Raw genomic sequence first — 16,154 nt, forward strand, 5'->3', positions numbered from 1 at the left:
CGGTAGGGGTCAACACGTCTAATTCACGAATGGGCTCGCTGGAATTACCCTCCAAATTCTGGAACAAATAGCTAGCAAACTGCTTCAAGCTGATCTGCTTCTTCCTTTTCGCTAGAGGAGAAGTCTGGATCAAGGAGGTATAATAGTGACAAGTGAGGTCCCAAAGAGTGTCATACATATCGGGAGTATCTTTCTTCAACCACTCCAACTGCTGCCTGATGCATCTCATGCAAGGCCAACCCTAACTCGCCACCGCTGGTCAGGAAGGTGTTACTGTCAGGCATGTAGGTCTCTAGCAACGCCAAGAAATGGCGATAGCTGACCGGGATTCCGTACATGGTGGCTCGTATAGGTGCATACAATCCACTGCTCTTTAAATCCCTCTCCCAGCGCGCCAAGACGAAACTGGTCATGCGTGTCCACCATCCCTTGGCTAGTGAGGAAGCCCAACCATAGCATCTATAATCTGGTGGAGGTAACCTTCTCCCAAGAAGAGCCAGACGATTACCCACGGTAGGAGCAGCTGCTGACACCTCGCCTGGGGGGGCAGTGTCAAGGCCCATGATCCCGCCCCACGGCTTGTCCCTTCAGATGAGTGAAAGAATATTGACGCGGAATGGAGGGAATGTACAAGAGAGCTCCTTCGTCGAGAGTCAGCCAGTGTTCCTCGGTAAGGGTCAACGTAGCAGGATCCTCAACGTGATCTCCGAATGACTGAAAGAATATTGACGCGGAATGGAGGGAATGTACAAGGGAGCTCCTTCGTCGAGAGACAGCCAGTGTTCCTCGGTAAGGGTCAACGTAGCAGGATCCTCAACGTGATCTCCGAACAGGAAACTGGGCTTCTTTAAAGCCTGAGTAGAGGTAGAATCCGCAGTAAAGGAGGCATCCGTAATAAGCTGGCGTAAGCAATGACGCCCTCCTTCCCGTATCAAACGACAGGATTCGTCGGAGCGATCTCTGTCAAACTGAGGGAGTGGACTAACGGCCTGCCTGATGGAAGCTGAAGAGAAGACCTCCCGGCTACAACCAGTATTGGCATGAGGAGGAAGGCTGCCCGCAGGAAACTCTACTGCAATAAAGCACAAGGGTGGAGTCAGAAAATCCATCTCATAAGAAGAATGATAAGCTCATTCACGGAATAATTGGAGAGACGATTTTGAGTGTCCTACACCGGAAGAACGATATGCATCATCACATAAATAACGTGGTAACATACACCGACCTATAAGGTGTAGGACGACACAAAATCGCCCCAATATACCAGAAAACTTGAATTGGCCAAGCAAGGCAAGTCCGAAACCTTAACCCCCGCGAAGGAGGGTGTCGGTTCTTCCTTCATGACCCGCAAAGAGGTCAATCAGGGATGCAAGAAGAAAAAATTCTCACCCCCAAAGAAAGAGGCCACTGGAAAAGATGCCGTGGGAACCTCTTCCTCGCTGTGCTGCGAATGAGAACGACTCCTACGAGGTCGAGGTCGAAGTGGAGACATCGAAAATCTGCAATGAAAAGCAGCAAGTCAGGTACAATCTAAAATATGAATACACGAAATTTAAAAGGGAAATTAAGAACTTTAATTAAAATCCTATGTATAAATATGATTTTATAGTTGAAGTCTAGTTAAACCTACAAATCTCGTCCATGCGAAACAATGATTGTTATTTTTTTTGCGGTGAATTTTGGTGAAATACCCAAAATACCCTTCGTGTTCAAGGCTAAATTCGGGTCAAGGACACGCTCGAGTTGGGTCATGGTCATCATATCTGATCATATAGCATCCCCGATACCCCACAATTTTGGTTAATTTTACAAATAAGCCCTTTTGTAGAATTTAGCCAATTTTGCATATAGACCGCTTCACAAATTTTAATTTAACGCCCACATGCCTTTATCAAAACTTTGGTTATTGGGTTGTGGTCTAAACTTTTGGAATTTCAGCCCTAAATTTCAGCCCTTTTGCAAATAAACCCCTCTACACTTTGTGGGTTGCTTTTTGCAAATAAACCCCTCAAACAAACATTGACTCCTTGCATGGAACACCCTTCAAAGTTGTGGCCAAGTGTGTCTAAAGTCCAAGCCTCAAAATTTCAGTCCCATTTTGCATAAAAGCCCCTACAAATTTCAGCCCCCTTTTTGCACAAAAACCCCTACAAATTTCGGCCCTATTGTAACTTTGCATAAAACCCCCCAAATACTTGTGCATACACAACCCGTCATCTTGAGAGTAAAAAGTTGTAATCTTTGCATGAGAGTTCATGGTATACCCCCATCACAAACATAAAGCTATGATCTTTCTTGAAAAAGAGGAGAGTTTTGAAGGGGAACTTACCAAATCAAGAGGCTTTTCTTGAGCTTGAAGATGATGAAACCCTAGCTTGGAGGAGAGGGTATTTTCGGCCAAGGAGAGAACACCAAAATCCGAAATTTCTTTATGGAGTTTATGGGTTTAGAGTTCTTGGAAGGTAAAGAACAATGGTGGAGGGATAGAGGTAGAAGAAGATGTTTAAGAGGGAAAGAATCCTCTTTTGAAAAGAATTTGAAAAAAGGGGGGAAACAAAAGAGGCAATAAAATCAAAACAAGAAAGAAAGCAAAGAGGGGGGAAAACAAAAATAGAAAGAAAATAGGGGGGGACCTCGGTTTTGGCCAAAACACCCCAAGGGGTGTCTCGGTTTTGTTGAGACACCCCTTGGGTGTCTTAACCCAATTTTGACCCCCCGAACCTCTTTCGAAGTCCGAATTTGCCTATTTTTCGCCGATTGTTGGACATTTCGACGAAATCCACACTAATCAACGACGAACGATCCAAAACCCTAGGGTCAACGCCGGTCAACGCGTAACCCTAGGTCAACGCCAGTCAACGCGTTGCAACAAAAGTCAACGTTCGATGATTCGAAATCCACATGAGTCAACGTTCGACGATTCGAAACCCTAGGGTCGACGCTGATCAACGCGTAACCCTAGGTCAACGCCAGTCAACGCGTTGCAATAAAAGTCAACGTTCGATGATTCGAAATTCACACGAGTCAACGTTCGACGATCCGAAACCCTATGGTCGACGCTGATCAACGCGTAACCCTAGGTCAATGCCAGTCAACGCGTTGTAACAAAAGTCAATGTTCGATGATTCGAAATCCACACGAGTCAACGTTCGACGATTCGAAACCCTAGGTCAACGCCAGTCAACGCGTTGCGACAAAAGTCAACGTTCGATGATTCGAAATCCACACGAGTCAACGTTCGACGATTTGAAACCCTAGGGTCGACGCTGATCAATGCGTAACCCTAGGTCAACGCCAGTCAACGCGTTGCAACAAAAGTCAACGTTCGATGATTCGAAATCCACACGAGTCAACGTTCGACGATTCGAAACTCTAGGGTCGACACTGATCAACGCGTAACCCTAGGTCAACGCCAGTCAACGCGTTGCGACCAAAGTCAACGTTCGACGACTCAAAACCCTAGGGTCAACGCCGGTCAACGCGTGACCTTAGGTCAACGCCAGTCAACGCGTTACGACAAAAAGTCAACATATGGTGATCTGAAACCCTAAGTCAGCACGATGTGACAGAGATAGTCAGTTCAAAGTCAACTCAATGACACGAGCCAAACTCAACTCACTGGTGGTAAGCTCGAGACTCCGACGACGGCCAAGCGATAAACGCAGCGCCGGAAGAACTTCGGTTATTCGTCAAAGCATCTAATAAACCGAAAATCGAAGGAGCCAAGAGTTGAAGCTAACTGCAGGTCCTTTACGCCGACTGAAAGATGGATCAATCACATCCAAAGTGTTCCAGCCTTTTCTATAAAAGAAACAAGGCCGGAACGCTTTAGAGGGGGTATCTGTAGGCATCGAAAATTACCTATAGGTCTCCACGAACAGTTCAGTGTTAAAGAGCGACAATGAACGTCACTATCCGATCCACAGGAGTTCGATTGACGTCGATGAACAATTGAAGTGAATCGACGAACTACGTGAGCTGATAGAATTTTGGAATAACGAAGGCACGGGCCAATCGGGAACCCTGCGATGTTCACAAAAAGAGCAACGCCCTTCATATCTCGTTCACTCTACAGATAATCCAACCATAGGAGCGGATAGAACTCTTCGTCAAGCTTCCAACGCACTTGGAATCACTCAAATCTGAGTTCGAACGAAGAATTTACGACGGAAACAATCAAACATACGCAACAGAGCGTCTCAGGCTGAACTGGGACACCCGGGGTGTCTCGGGAAAGTCGAAACACCCCAGGGGTGTCTAGGCAAAGTCGAGACACCCTTGGGGTGTCTGACACCCCAAGGGTGTCTAGGCTTTGCCTAGACACCCCAGGGGTGTCCCGACGCCCTGTACCCCCTCTTGCCTATAAATAGGAGCCTTAGGCCTCACTTTTGGGGGATCTGGATTTTTTTGGAGAGAAATTGGCGAAGCCCTGCTGCAGTGAAGAGTGGTCGAGCGCTTCAACACAAGAGAGGTCTTCATCAGATTCGCATCACCCGTATCCGTTCCTTAGCATTACCCCTCGTCGGTAATCCTAAGAAGAGCAAATATCTCGCTTTATCCGAGATAGGCGCTTCAAGTTTCTAGATCTCCTCGCGGATCGACGAAGCTCTGCCCGATTTTTCTGGATCAGATCTGATTGCCAGGTAGTCCACGGATATCGACGTCCCCGTCACAGGCTAAAGACCCACGCAAGCAAGAGACGATAAACGGATCTTGTGTTTATTTTCAAGAAAGTTATAATTTTTATTTTCGTTATTTGAATTCATTTGTAACGTTTGAAGTTTTAATGAAATCAATGATGAAGGTAACTTTTGACGAAAATAGACACTAGCTTCTCATGATCGGATTTTAAATTATCATGCTTGCATTGTAAATCAACAAAATCTTTATGTAATTTGTTAAAGGCATGCAACAATTTTTCACTAGCACAAGCAAGTTCATCATTAGGTAAATCATTAATGGTTTCGAACTCGCAAACCTCACTAGGGCTATCGCCTAGTGCTCGTGTGCATGAAGCTCCTTTAGAACTTGAAGCGGGATCCTCCAAAGCTTGTCGGATCGCCTCCAAGTCCCCTTGATGCGCTTCTATGAATATCCATAATGTATAAGCGCTATCAAAAGAATCAAGCTTGTTAGACATAAATGAATCAAATGCATTTAATAAAAATTCTAACATAAGCTTGTTCATAATAAACATCTTTTTATCATGTTTGCTCCACTTGGATTTCTCCAACGTGGGCACAATATAAGCACAATCAATGATTTCCCATAAATCGATATTTTTAGATTGAACAAATATTTTGAATCTAAAACACCATTGAGCATAAGGGAAAGCATTGAATTTAGGAGCAATACTAGAATCATAGCCTAAACAAGATGCATCATTCATATCCATAATTTGTAAAAATATGCAAGCAAGATACAAATATAATCAAAACAAGATTAGCACAAAGAGATAACTTGGATCTTTAACTCAAGGCGATTAGACCTTAAATCAAGATATATCCTAATAATGAGATATAGGCAATGTATGTGCAAGGATATATAAACAACACAAGGGTAGATAATCTAAACAAGATAGAGTGGATGAGATAAATGAGTAATGCACAATTGGCGATATAAGATGAATGCAAAAATAAATACGCCAAAGACAAACTCAAACAAGCAATATGATCACGGAGTTCGGACCTTCCGTCCTACGTCTCCGCTCCCCACTCCCGGGGAGAAATCCACTATCAACCGGGTTTTCTACGTTCACCCGAATAACGTTTACACCTCACACTCGGTTTTCTAGCTAACCGAAAACTTTACAATCAACACACTATTGTAATCCCACTCTACACCCACTAAGTGTTGGACCTAGCCGTGTCTCCCTCAAGTGCTCGGTTACAACCTCTCCCTAGGCACGTCAACCGACGCTATTCCTCTTGGGACGATCCCCGACTCTCACCACACACTCCTCACTCGGTGTACAAGTGTATTACAAAGTGAATCTCACAATAAGGCTCAATACAATAATTGATTGTTCTCAATTATGGATGAGAACACAATGAAAGCACAACTCAAAGTTACAATCTCTCACCACCCAACTATACTATGTATGCAAATACTATAAGCTCAATGTGGGTGTGTGTAACAATGAGTAAAATGAAATCTAACTCAAATAGCAAACTAGCAATAATAAGAATATGAAAATCAATAATGAAATTGCTAGAGAAAAGAGTTAGAAAACTTCTCTAAGAACACAAAGAAGAGGATGAAGGGGATTGAGAATGAATCCCTCAATCTGTAGTGAAAACTTCCTCCTTTGTAAACAAAAACCCAAACTTAAACAAACAGTAAAACCCTAAACCCTTGTTTAAACACTTTGTTTAAAAACTTCTTAGATTATTTTGAAAGAGAGCAGCAATAGGGTATTTATACACACTCTAAATCTCAGTCAAAACCCTTAACAAAAGAAAAAATAGCCCCAGCAAACAGCTCAGGAAATAGTCGTTGGAAAAGCAACGGATCTATTGTCGGTCGACCGGAAATTTCGTCGGTCGACCGACAGAGAGCAAAAACACGAAGAAGCAATTCTGGACTATCGTCGGTCGACCGGTGCGATCGACCGATGGAGCTTTCGGTCGATCTGACCGGTCGATCGACCAACTCTCTGTCGCCCAGTGATAAAAGATCAATTGATCGGTCGACCGGTGCGGTCGACCGAAAACAGATATGACAGAAAAACAGTTTTTGGAAGCTGATTTTGACACTTTAGAAAATATGTTAAAAATAACTATCAGGCATGTATGTCTCTAACAACGCCAAGAAATGGCGACAGCTGACCGGGATTCCGTACATGGTGGCTCGTATAGGTGCATACAATCCACTGCTCTTTAAATCCCTCTCCCAGCGCGCCAAGACGAAACTGGTCATGCGTGTCCACCATCCCTTGGCTAGTGAGGAAACCCAACCATAGCATCTATAATCTGGTGGAGGTAACCTTCTCCCCAGAAGAGCCAGACGATTACCCACGGTAGGAGCAGCTGCTGACACCTCGCCTGGGGGTGCAGTGTCAAGGCCCATGATCCCTGGTCGAAGACCACGAATATGATGATACCCGCTAGAACCAGGAGTCTTGTGATGAGAGGCATATCCACACTAGACTCGCTCAGCATCATTAGTAAGGTGCCAGGACATCTGTCGCCCCACGGCTTGTCCCTTCAGATGAGTGAAAGAATATTGACGCGGAATGGAGGGAATGTACAAGAGAGCTCCTTCGTCGAGAGTCAGCCAGTGTTCCTCGGTAAGGGTCAACGTAGCAGGATCCTCAACGTAAAGCCTGAGTGGAAGTAGAATCTGCAGTGAAGGAGGCGTCCGTAATCAGCTGGCGTAAGCAATGACGCCCTCCATCCCGTATCAAACGACAGGATTCGTCGGAGCGATCTCTGTCAAACTGAGGGAGTGGACTAACGGCTTGCCTGATGGAAGCTGAAGAGAAGACCTCCCGGCTACAACCAGTATTGGCATGAGGAGGAAGGCTGCCCGCGGGGAACTCTACTGCAATAAAACACAAGGATAGAGTCAGAAAATCCATCTCATAAGAAGAAAGATAAGCTCATTCACGGAATAATTGGAGAGACGATTTTGAGTGTCCTACACTGGAAGAACGGTATGCATCATCACGTAAATAACGTGGTAACATACACCGACCTATAAGGTGTAGGACGACACAAAATCGCCCCAATATACCAGAAGACTTGAATTGGCCAAGCAAGACAAGTCTGAAACCTTAACCCCCGCGAAGGAGGGTGTCGGTTCTTCCTTCATGACCCGCAAAGAGGTCAATCAGGGATAGCAAGGCAAGTCCGAAACCTTAACCCCCGCGAAGGAGGGTGTCGGTTCTTCCTTCATGACCCGCGAAGAGGTCAATCAGGGATACAGAAAATGTAAATAGCAAGGCAAGTCCGAAACCTTAACCCCCGCGAAGGAGGGTGTCGGTTCTTCCTTCATGACCCGCGAAGAGGTCAATCAGGGATACAGAAAATGTAAATTTCTCACCCCCGAAGAAAGAGGCCGCAGGGAAAGATGTCGCGGGAACCTCTTCCTCGCTGTGCTGCGAATGAGAACGACTCCTACGAGGTCGAGATCGGCGCGGAGACATTGAAAATCTGCAACGAAAAGCAGCAAGTCAGGTACAATCTAAAATATGAATACACGAAATTTAAAAAGAGAAATTAAGAACTTTAACTAAAGTCCTATGTATAAATAGGATTTTATAGTTGAAGTCTAGTAAGCCTACAACTCGTCCATGCGAAACAATGATTGTTATTTTTTCTGCGGTGAATTATTTGGTTGAAATACCCAAAATACCTTCGTGTTCAAGGCTAAATTCGAGGTTCAAGGACCACGCTCGAGTTGGGGTCATGCGTATCATTATACTGATCATATAGCATCCCGGATACCCACATTTTGGTTAATTACAAATAATTTCCCTTTTGCTAGTAATTTAGCCAATTTTTGACCATATAGGACCGCTTCACAATTTTAATTTAACGCCACATGCCTTATCAAAACTTTGAGTTATTGGGTTGTGCGTTATACTTTGGAATTTTCAGCCCTAATTTCGGCCCTTTTGCAAATAAACCCTCTGAACTTTGTGGTTGCCTTTGTGCAAATAAACCCCTCAAACCATAACATTGACTCCTTGCCATGGACACCCTTCAAAGTTGTGGCAAGTGTGTTAAGTCCAAGCCTCAAAATTGCAGTCCCATTTTGCCCATAAAGCGCCTAATTCAGCCCTTTTTGCACAAAAACCCTACAAATTTCGGCCCTATTGTTAACTTTGCATAAAACCCCCCAAATACTTGTGAAACAACAACCGTCATCTTGAGGTAAAAAGTTGTAATCTTTGCATGAGAGTTCATGGCTATACCCCCATCACAAACATAAAGCTATGATCTTTCTTGAAAAGAGAGAGTTTTGAAGCGGGGAACTTACCAAATTCAAGAGAGCTTTTCTGGAGCTTGAAGATATGAAACCCTACTTGGAGGAGAGGGTAATTTTCGGCCAAGGAGAGACACCAAATCCGAAATTTCTTTATGGAGTTTATGGTTTAGAGTTCTTGGAGGTAAGAACAATGGTGGAGGATAGCAGGTTAGAAAGAAGGATGCTTAAGAGGAGGAAAGAATCCTCTTTTTGAAAGAATTTGAAAGAAGGGCGGGGAACAAAGAGGCAATAAAAATCAAAACAAGAGAAAGCAAAGAGGGGCGGAAAACAAAAATAGAAGAAATAGGGAGGGCCTCGGTTTTGGCCAAAACACCCCATGGGGCTGTCCGGTTTTGTTGAGACACCCCTTGGGTGTCTTAACCCAATTTGACCCCGAAAACCTTTTCGAAGCTCGATATTTGCCTATTTTTGCCGATTGTTGGACATATTCGACGAAATTCACTAATCAACGAACGAACGAATCCACAACCCTAGGACGTCAACGCGTGGTCAACGCGTTAACCAGGTCAACGCCAGTCAACGCGTTGAACAAAAGTCAAGTTCGCATGATTTCGAATCCACGATGAGTCAGCGTTCGACGCATTCGAAAACCCTCAGGTCGACGGCTGTAATACGCGTAACCCTTAGGTCAACGCCAGTCAAGGTGTGCAATAAAAGTCAACGTTCGATGATTTCGGAATTCCACGACGTCAACGTTCGACGATCGAACTTGGTCGACGCTGACTCAAGCGTAACCTAGGTCAATGCATCGTCAACGCGTGTTGGAACAAGTCAATGTTCGATGATTCGAATCCACACGAAGTCAATTCGACGATTCGAAACCCTTAGGTCAACGCAGTTTTTTCTATGCGACAAAATGTCAAGTTCGATGATTCGAATCCACACGAGCAACGTTCGACCGTTTGAACCCTTAGGGTCAGACCGCTGATCAATGGCGGTAACCCTAGAGTCACGCAGTCACGCGTCTGCAACAAGAAGTCAACGTTCGATGATTCGAAATCACAACGATAACGTTCGCGATTCGATAACTTAGGGTCGACACTGATCAATCGCGTAACCCGTTTTTTTAGTTCCAGTCAACGGCTTGCCGACAAAGTCAACGTCGACGATCAAACCCAGGGTCAACGTTCCGCGTCAACGCGTGCCTTAGGTCAATCGCCAGTCAACGGTTACGACAAAAAGTCAACATATGTGATTGAGAACGCTAAGTCAGCACAAAGATTGACAGAGATACCGTAGTTCAAAGTCAACTCAATTTGACACGAGCCAAACTCAACTCACTGTGGTAAGCTCAGACTTCCGACGACGGCCAAGCGGGATAAACGCAGCGCCGAAGAACTTCGGTATTTCGTCAAGCAATCTTAATAAACCGAAATCGATAGCGACCAAGAGTTGAAAGCTAATGCAGAGTCCTTTAACGCGATGAAAGATGGTCGACATCACATCCAAGTGTTCCAGCCTATTTCTATAAAGAGAACAAGGCCGGAACGCTTTAGAGGGGTATCTGTAGCATCGAAAATTACTTATAGGTCTCCGAACAGTCAGTGTTAAGCAGCGACAATGAACGGTCACTATCCGATCCACAGGCAGTTCGATTAACGGTCGATGAAAATTGAAGTGAATCGACGAACTCGTGAGTGATAGAAATTTTGGCAATAAACGAAGGACGGGGCAAATCGGGACCCTGCGATGGTTCACCAAAAGAGCCACGCCTTACATATTCTTCTGTTCACTTTACAATAATCCAACCATAGGAGCGGAATACATCTTCGTCAAGCGTTACGCACTTGGAATTTTCGATTTTGGAACAATTAAATACGCACAGAGCGTCTCAGGCTGAACTGGGACCGGGTGTCTCGGGAAGTCGAACACCCCAGGGGTGGTAAGGCAAAAAATTAAAAAATCGAGACACCCAGGGGTTTTTTTTTGTCTCGACGTTGCTAGACACCCTGGGTGTCTCGGCTTTGTTTTTCCAGGGGTTGTCCCAACGCCTTGTGCCCTCATCCTAAAATAGGAACCTTAGGCCTCACTTTTTTGAGGATTGAGTTTTGGAAGAGAAGATTGGCGAGCGCTTTCCTGCGCAGTGAAAGATGTGGCAAGCACGTTCAAACAAGGAGTTCTTTCATCAGATCCACGATCACCCGCCATCCGTTTCTTAGCATTACCCCTCCTTTTTTTTCGGTAATTAAGAAGAGGCAAAATCTCGCTTTATCGAGATTGAGGGCTTCAACGATTTTAGATTCCCGGCGGGTAATCGACCGAAGCTACTTGCTGGCAGTTCTGTTTTTTTCTGGACAGATCCTGATTTCCAAGGTAGTCCACGAGATATTCGACGTCCCGTCACAGTGCTAAGACCCACGCAGCAAGAGACGATAAACGGATCTTGTGTTTATTTCAAGAGAAAAGTTATAATTTTTATTTTCGTTATTGAATTCATTTTGTAACGTTTGAAGTTTAATGAAATCAATGATGAAGGTAGACTTTTTGTACGGAAAATAGACACTAGCTTCTCTATGAATCGGATTTAATTATCATGCTGCATTGGTACATCAACAAAATCTCTTATGTAATTTTTAAGGCATGCGCAACATTTTTCACTGTTAGCACAGCCAAGTTTCATCATTAGGTAAATCATGTAATGGTTTCGCTGACTCGCAAACCTCACTAGGGGCTATCGCCTAGGGTAGTGTTGCATGATGCTCCTTAGAGTTGAACGGGATCCTCCAGCTTGTGGCAGCGCCTCCAAGTCTCTCTTGATGTGTTCTATAATTTCAAGTTTGTCAGCATATCAATATGAACAAACTTGTTAGACATAAGTATAATTCAAATGCATTTAGTAAATATTGCTGATAAAATATTATTCATTGTAAACCATCACATGATCATTTTATTCACTTGATTTCTCCATAGGTCGGGCCTCAATTTATAAGCATATCTATATTCCCATAAATCAAAGTGTGGAGATTAACAAAAGTTTAAATCTAACACACATTGGCTAGGGCGAAATTATCTAATTAGGAGCAGATATGGAATAATCCTTAAACTGCATATCCATATATAAAGCAAGAAGATACAAAAAAGCTCAAAATTAGATTAGCACAAAAGCTAACTTGGATCTTTAACTCAAAGTCCTGCATTAAGAACCCTTAATCAAAGAGCACAGCTCTGATACCAATTGGTTAGACCATAGAGGCGGGGTGATTAGGGTCTTATGCTAAAGTCTGATCGGTTTATATGTCAATTAAATAATAATAAGTTATCCTGCAAGAATGAAAGTACCACAAATATATGAGCTAGGATTTTTTTGCATAAGCAATGTAAACAATGGACATATCCTTATATGCAAGGAATATAAGACAAGCACAGGTGTAAACAATTTAAACCAATGAGAGTGGATGATATAGAAAATGACGCAATGCACAATAGTGATATAAGATGTGAACATAAAATATGAATGAACGACAAGCACAACTCAAACAGCCAATATGATCACGGCGAGTCAGACCTTCGTCTACGTTTCTCCGCTCCCCATACCCGGGGAGAAAATCCGACTTATCAACCGGGTTTTCTACGTCTCACCGATAAGGCTTTACACCTCACACCGGCTTTTCTAGCTTAACCAGCAAACTTTACGATCAAAACACACTATTGTATCCGCACTCTACACCCACCTTAAGTGCTTGACCTAGCGTACCTGTGTCTCCTCAAGTGCTCTGGTTTACAACCCTCTCCCTAGGCTTTCTCAACCGAACGCCACTCCTCTTGGCGCATCCTCGGACATTCACCACACACTCTCACTCGTGTACAGGTGTAATTACAACGTGATCTCACAATAAGCACAATATAACAAATGATTGTTCTCAACTTATGGATGAGACACAATGAAAAGCACAACTCAAATTACAATCTTCACCACCAACTATTAATATGTATGTAATACTAAAGCTCAAGTGGGTGTGTGTAAACAATGAGTGAAATAAAATCTAACTCAAATAGCAAACTAGCAATAATAAGAATATGAAAATCAATAATGAAATTGCTAGAGAAAAGAGTTAGAAAACTTCTCTAAGAACACAAAGAAGAGGATGAAGGGGATTGAGAATGAATCCCTCAATCTGTAGTGAAAACTTCCTCCTTTGTAAACAAAAACCCAAACTCAACCAAACAGTAAAACCTAAACCCTTGTTTAAAACATTGTTTAAAAACTTCTTAGATCTCTTGAAAGAGAGCAGCAATATGGTATTTATACACACTCTAAATCTCAGTCAAAACCCTTAACAAAAACAAAAACAGCCCCAGCAAACAGCTCAGGAAATAGTCGTTGGAAAAGCAACGGATCTATTGTCGGTCGACCGGAAATTTCGTCGGTCGACCGACAGAGAGCAAAAACACGAAGAAGCAATTTGAAAAAAAACAGTGGAAGCTGATTTTGACACTTTAGAAAATATGTTAAAAATAACAAATAAAGTCCAAAAATAATGAAACTTTGGGAAATGTATATAAACATGAAAACAAACATGTTACAAAAAGAATTTTCCAAATTGCATTTCCCATTTGTGAAAAATCATCATTTTGCAAAATAGTCCAAAACACGAAAATGGAAACATGTGAATTTTGACATTTTGGCTAAACCATGTTTTGAAACTTTGTGAAATATTTTTATAGACTTAGTAAAACATGTATAAACTGATATTCAAGTCTACAAACTAAGAATACAATATTTTCATAAAATTGCATATTCTATGCAATGTTTTCAAAAACACAATAGTAAATATGAAATATGTGATTTCATATTATAAACATGAAAACTCAAAAACTATGTATGTATATATATAACTATATATATGCATAGAAACCAAAACTTATGTATATATATATAACTATATATATATACGAAGAAACCAATAAATGTGTGTGTATAGATATTGAGCTTAGAGTATATAACACACATAATATAAAATCTAAAACTATATTACCCAAGCTAGATCTTGATCTTCATTGAGGCTCAACTTGGTACACGTTGCGGATGAAGGTTGAACTTGATCTTTAACTTGAATTGTACGATGCTTCACTCCACAATTCCGCCAACCTCCATTTGATATCGTCGTTGAAGCGCTATTCCATCCATCCTCTAACTACGTTGTTTGTCTATAATAAATAAGAAAACACAAATACTAGACAAACAACATTAGTGGTAAATTGTTTGTTAAACATCATCAAAACAAGAAGGCCAACAGTTTAGATATTTACTTCCTTACTCTTATTTTTATTTTTATAGTTAGTTTTTATTTTAGATCTCTTTCTTATGCTCGCTAGTGTAGATTTTATTCCTTTTTTATTTTTTAAAATGTGCAACTAAACCTTGTAAGAATTCTAGACTTGTATGAAAGTTTAATTTCTTTTATGGTTTTTGGATTGCTCTCTTATGCTCAAGATGATCATGTTTAATATAATTAACTAGAGAACTAATTGATAGAAAACAAATGTGATAATCTATGTTTATCTTAAGTGATTTGATAGATTACACTTATGAATTCTAGAATTACTATCTAATTCTTATTGTTTTCATGAATATTAATTTTACTTAGATGATAATTTGATAGGTTATGCTTTTCTTAAGTGGTTTGATAGTCTATACTTACTAAATCTAAAGTAAAATATAATAAAAAAAGAGAATAGTTCATAAATTCTAAATGAAATCAATTAGTGGATTTAATTCTAGATTCCTGTTTTATCTGCTTGATTTCCTCCATCTTTTACTTATCTTGATTTTCCTTTTCTTGATTTTTTTCTCTTCTTGAAGTTTCCTCTTTTTGAGTTTTTCTCTTCTTGATTTGATTCTTTTCTATTTTCATTATTTCTCCTCCTTATTTATTTTTTGTTTTTTTATTTGTTCAATCTCTTTCTTCCATCTTGTTATTGTTTTCTTTTATTTATAAATAATCGCACTATCTCTACACTTTCACTCCTAATTGTCTACACACAACTCTAAAAAGCAATTTTAAAACTTTTTCTACACACCTTCCTCATGGTATCAATATTATACTATACTAGAACTTGATTGTGCACTTGTAATCTGGACACTATTTTCACTACGCATCACTCCCTCTTCATCTTTCTACTACAGATGCTGCCCCTCGAGGAAAGGGGTGATAGTTGATGTAGGAGGCTGAAAAGGAAGAACACAGCTAAGGAGTTCACTCGCGAACGAAGCGAACTACAGTCGGAGAGATTATGCTATCCTTTTGGAGGATTCATCTAGCTGAGCTGAGTGACATAACTGAAACTGAAAGATTTTCTTGGAGTGTGTGAGTTAGGGGCGATTAAGATTAGGAATTTTCTAAAAGGAAGAAGAAGTGGCTCCACTGTAGGTGCTAAATTATTTATGTCAGAAAGTTATTTGTATGAGTGAGGGGATATTTTGGAGGAGTTGAGTGTCCCTTAATCTTCTCTGATGGCCCATTAATCTGATGTAAGGAAATCTCTGCACGAATAAAACTTATTAGAGGGATGGAGGAGATTTCCTCAGACGTGCCCTTCAACGTTCAAGTCAGTGAAAGATAAAGCAGATTATCAGAATGCAGAATCTAGTTCAGGGTTTTATCCGACCTACCCTGGGGTGGTGGGGTTATCCTCTATTCATAGTGAATTTATGGGGGGCACATTGGTAATTCAACCTGGTCGGTAGGGTCGACAGGTCAAACTCCACTTTACATGCGTCGGTGATTGGTTGAGTGAACAGCTTTGCATTTAATATGATAGTGACAGAATGACAGAAGTGCTTTTGTCATTCGAAGAGTCATTATGACTTCAGCTCAATGAGTCATTATGAGTCTGGTCATACATTTGTTCATATTGCTTATTCTTGCTTGTAACATATTGTATATCTCTCTTGTAAGAATAATTTGTTAATTAGTTTTAATTAGCATAATATCGGATTAGATTAGCATAAGACCCTAATCACCTCCCCTCTAGGGTCTAACACTTTTGTCATTCGAAGAGTCATTATGACTTCAGCTCAATGAGTCATTCGAATAGTCATTATGACTTCAGCTCAATGAGTCATTATGAGTCTGGTCATACATTTAATGCAATTGCGACTAGGCAACAAGTATGAGTGTTGTTGACTAGCCATGCATTAAATATGAATGGCGTTGATGAGA

Source organism: Asparagus officinalis, chromosome 10, assembly GCF_001876935.1.
Source record: "Asparagus officinalis chromosome 10, Aspof.V1, whole genome shotgun sequence".
In the NCBI taxonomy this organism is placed as follows: domain Eukaryota; kingdom Viridiplantae; phylum Streptophyta; class Magnoliopsida; order Asparagales; family Asparagaceae; genus Asparagus; species Asparagus officinalis.